Consider the following 5,117-nt stretch of genomic DNA (forward strand, 5'->3'; position numbering starts at 1 on the left):
TTGCCTGACCTATCTGTGAAATACCGTATATATACTCAGTAGTCAACATTTGAAGTGGATCAAAAAAGTTACTTGAGTAAATTGACAAATTTTATTGTTGGGTGAACGTTCACTTATTGCACTTACTGACTTCACTTATTTAACTTATTTTACATATTGATGAATTTGAATCCACAAAGATTTGTTGTATGGTTTAGCATTTGTAGTGAGGTTCTCTTCTGTTGGTTTTCATAGGTATATGACCATGAGCTTGAAAGTGCAAAAGAGTTCATGGGTCTTACTGATTTCTGCAGCACCTTCAAATTGCAACGTGGTAAAAATGAAAGTGACGATGATGACCCCGCTGTAGTTGGAGAATTCAAGGCAAGATGTCTTATTCGCTTTTTAAGAATAAATTTAATGCTGATTAAGTCACACTTTACGTTTTTTCTGTTTGTGGTTGTGTAAAATAAACGATTTTATGTTTAATTGATTGTTTTCAGGGCTCCTTCAAGGTGTACCCATTGCCAGATGACCCAGGGGTGCCCCCTCCGCCACAACAGTTCAGAGAGCTGCCCGACAGTGTCTCTCAGGAGTGTGTGGTCAGAATCTATGTGGTTCAAGCCATCGACCTGCAACCCAAAGACAACAACGGCAAAGTACTTACTTTCATTCAGCATTTCAGAAAACCTCATGACTCATTTTGAGTTTCAGTTTTTCAGTGTGTTTTAGTACAATGAAAAAGCAAAGCTCCTTTTCTTTTTTCAGTGTGACCCATATATCAAAATCTCTTTGGGGAAAAAGTCTATTGATGACAGGGACAACTATGTACCATACACACTTAACCCAGTGTTTGGAAGGTAATGCCATAGATTTATTGAGAGTTTATCTTGTATTCAGACAGTCGAAGAAGACTGTGAACCTAAGTTTTTTGTCTCTCAACAGAATGTTTGAACTGACATGCTTCCTCCCACAAGACAAAGACCTGAAAATTGCCATCTATGACTTTGATTTGCTCAGCCGTGATGAGAAAGTTGGGGAGACGGTGATTGACTTGGAGAACCGTCTTCTTTCTCGCTTTGGTTCCTACTGTGGTTTAGCCCAGACATACTGCATGTGAGACCCACACACTTTAATGCAAACTTATTTTCTTTGAGGACAACAGCAAAGACATTAGTTGATTAATGGTTCTATTCATTAAATAGTTCTGGACCAAACCATTGGCGTGATCAACTCAATCCGTCTAAGATTCTTGAACAGCTTGCCCGATGGAAAGGATTGAGTCCACCCAGGAGCGAAGACAATGGAAACACGTTATCCTTTGGTGGCCGATTGTACTGCCTCTCTGACTTGGGTAATTTTCAGAGCTTTGTGTTCTTTTGAACATCATTATGGTGGCTTGACAAACTTTATTGTGGTATATACTGCAAACTGGGTAAAGACCTTCAACCTGTTCTGATTCATGCATCTTCATATGTCTTGTCGAATTGGTTGGATGTACAGTTGTCCTATAGCAACTCTATATGTCCTATAAAATACTAAAATCTATTGTATAATGGTGAAACGTCTTGACTTTTAAAGGCTGTTTGAAACTTTGTCAAGGGAGTATTCAAAGATGTCTAGTGTATATATATGTATGCATTTTAGAAGCAAACAAGGAAATTCACGAACACCTGGGTCCTCCAAGTGAACGGATCGCTCTGCACGTCCTGAGAACTCAAGGCCTGGTTCCGGAGCATGTTGAAACCAGAACTCTTTATAGTAGCTTCCAACCGACTCTCCCACAGGTGTGTGTGATGCTATTCACGGGCCGGTTCTTCCTGCGATATACTATGCAGAACTCTATTTAGTTAGTCAAAGTACTGCTTTTATTATCTGTGTTATTGACTAGTCTTTGTTTTATAGGGAAAACTCCAGATGTGGGTAGACATTTTCCCCAAAAGTCTTGGGCCTCCTGGACCTCCTTTTGACATATCTCCACGCAAACCAAAAAAGTGAGAAGAAATTGGTGCTTTTGGTTATGCTTTTGTGTTGGATCGGCAATTGACTCATGTTCATTATTTCTATCAGGTATTTTCTGCGTGTCATTGTTTGGAACACGACTGACGTGGTTTTGGATGAAACCAGCATTACTGGCGAAAATATGAGTGACATCTATGTAAAGGGGTATGTAAAAGATTGTAGTCTGTTAAGGCAAAACCATTGGTCATTTTTGAGATTGTGTTCTTTTGCTTCCATAACATGTCTTTTTTTCATCTGTAGATTTGAATAACAGTATATATTGTGAAGGCCACTTTCTCAAAATGTTTCTCAGGCACTGAGCCAGAAATCTCCACTTCGTTAGCGCTTGCATACACCAAACTTTACAGTTTTATTTCTATCTGTATTCTGAAGGTTTTTACAGAGGAGTTTGTTTATATATAATTTGCCTCATTTATGTAGCCTAACATTTTATTTCTAAAAACATGGTGAAAATTTTTCTAGCTGTTGACAGTATTTATGGAGTGATTTAAAAGGGATATCTACGGATTTTTGGCTTTATCCAATGATTTCTGGTCCATATTTATTTAGATAATTTGCATATTTAAATATAATTTCATAAAACCTGAAATTCAAAACAATTGTTTTAATGTACTGTGATTAATAGATATCACTTGATTGATTAGTTACATTTTTACACTGTTCACCTGTGGAGTCTTGCCTTAATGTGTTTGACAAGTAATATATGTGTTGTAATTCATGCGTTTATGCCTTTGATTAGTTGGATGCCAGGTATGGAAGAAGATAAGCAAAAAACAGACGTCCATTACCGATCTTTGGATGGCGATGGCAATTTCAGCTGGAGATTTGTCTTTGGATTTGAATACTTGCCTGCAGAGCAGCTGTGTCTTGTATCTAAAAAGGTAATGCAGTTTGGTTGTGTTTAATGTATTATGAAGAGCACTTGGAAGTATTAAAATACTCATTCTTTTCTGTTAAAAAGGAATATTTCTGGAGCCTTGACAAATCAGAGTTTAGAATCCCACCCAAGCTGATTGTTCAAATATGGGATAATGACAAATTCTCTCTGGATGATTACCTAGGTGAGACGTGTGTATGCAGATCTTGGAAATGTTGTCGTCGTCATATTTTTTCGGGTTTGTGTATTAATCTCACGTATGTTACAGGTGCTATTGAACTTGATCTGCACCACCTCATCAACCCTTCCAAAACACCGGAGAAATGTAGCCTTAGCATGGTCCCGGATGGAACCACACCTCCAAAGTCAGACCAGTTGAAGTCTCTCTTTGACCAGAAGGCAGTTAGAGGATGGTGGCCATGCTACATGGATAAAGATGGCAAGAGGGAACTCGGTGTAAGTACAGCTAACGCAGTCTTTTTTTAATGTATTTCTTTATGGTGCAGTATGACCATTCATTGTTCAATCAAATGGATATAATCAAACCTTCTCTACATTAAATACGTGTCACTTGTAAATGCGTGATATTTTGGTAAAATGGGTTGTTAATGTCATATCCAGTGTTGGGGAAAGTTACTTTTAAAAGTAACGCATTACAATATTGCGTTACTCCATAAAAAAGTAACTAATTACGGTACTTAGTTACTTTTTATGGAAAGTAATGAGTTACGTTACTTTTGTGTTACTTCTTAAATCTGGACAGGGCTTGCTTGTTTGTTTTTAAAATAAAAAAGTTATATTTTTGGCAAATATAAAAGCCTCTTCACACCAAAAGTGAAATGAATAAGCATCAGGTTGAAGGGAAAGTAAATTTACATCCATACAGTAGAATGCAGAAGAAGAAATTTCAACACACTTCAGCAATAAAAAAAGACACAAATGTTTATTAAAAAGTAATGCATTGCTTTACTAGTTACTTGAAAAAAGTAATCTGATTACGTAACTCGCGTTACTTGTGATGCGTTACCCCCAACACTCGTCATATCATCTTGACGTTTTTCCTAAAAGCTTGATTAATTGGGGCTAGTTTATATGTTGGTTTCAGGGAAAGGTTGAGTTGACTTTGGAGATTGTGAATGAGAAGGAAGCGGATGAGAGACCTGCTGGAAAAGGCAGAGATGAACCAAATATGAATCCAAAACTGGATCCTCCCAAGTAATTGATTTCTTTCTTTATGTGTTTCTCCTGTTCTGTGTGTGAATAGATCATCACAAGATTTGTTTCTCTTTTCAACTTCTCAGGCGACCTGATACCTCGTTCTTTTGGTTCACAAATCCATGCAAGACGTGCAGGTTCATAGTGTGGCGAAGATTTAAGTGGCTGTTCATTGGCCTGGTTGTGCTAATCTTAGTGCTATTATTCATTGGGATCTTGTTGTATTCATTACCGGTAAGGACACACTTCATCAGTCCTGTTGAGACTTTACACTTGAGATGTAATGTCTACAATGCTAATACATTTTTTGTGTTTTTTCAGAACTATATTTCCATGAAAATTGTCAAACCCTTCAATTAAGTTCAGGAGGAGTTCAACTTTTTGTCATTTTATCCATGTAGTTGGCCAGATCTAGGTTTCAGAAATGGTTCATTTTCTTAATGAGGTACACACCATCAATACAGTGTTCATTTTGTTGTGATTTTTCATGTGGTTGTTTAAGTATTTACCTTTAATCACTTTTTGCACCAATATTAAATTTAATTATGAATTTGCACTTTTTGGTTGATATTTGATATGATATTTAGAAACATTTGTGCACGCGAAGTGTTTTCTATTGTGGAAAAAAAATATTTTATTGTATTATAACCTCTTGATCATTTTAAAGCTGATTGATAAAAAAATATGTTGTTAAATAAAGATGTTAATGTTTGTATAAATTGTGTGTATTTGTTAGTAGGAACTTCAGTTAGACGTTTTGTCATTATTTTCAACATCATAAAATGTTCAGTCATATTCAGTCTACATTTATCCATGATAAATTGGCACAAACATAGTTTATCAATGGTTGTTTTTGTTTTTTTAATTATATTATTTTGTATAACCATAGGGCATAAAGTGCACATAACAGTGTATATATATACAGTGCAAAGTCAGAAATGAACCCCTTGATATAGTTAAGCAATATCACACAAGCAAGGGTGCCGTTTTCCCTGACATTTCTATGATTGGAAATGCGATATTA

At 36.3% G+C, this 5,117-nt stretch overlaps 1 pseudogene; it reads left to right on the plus strand.

Annotated features, from left to right (window-relative positions):
- Positions 1–4,896, plus strand: part of LOC107745651 (myoferlin-like) — a 35,773-nt pseudogene extending 30,877 nt beyond the window's left edge.
- The last annotated feature ends 221 nt before the right edge of the window (positions 4,897–5,117 follow it).

The sequence above is a fragment of the Sinocyclocheilus rhinocerous genome, unplaced genomic scaffold, assembly GCF_001515625.1.
Source record: "Sinocyclocheilus rhinocerous isolate Xijiao unplaced genomic scaffold, SAMN03320098_v1.1 scaffold768, whole genome shotgun sequence".
Taxonomy (NCBI): domain Eukaryota; kingdom Metazoa; phylum Chordata; class Actinopteri; order Cypriniformes; family Cyprinidae; genus Sinocyclocheilus; species Sinocyclocheilus rhinocerous.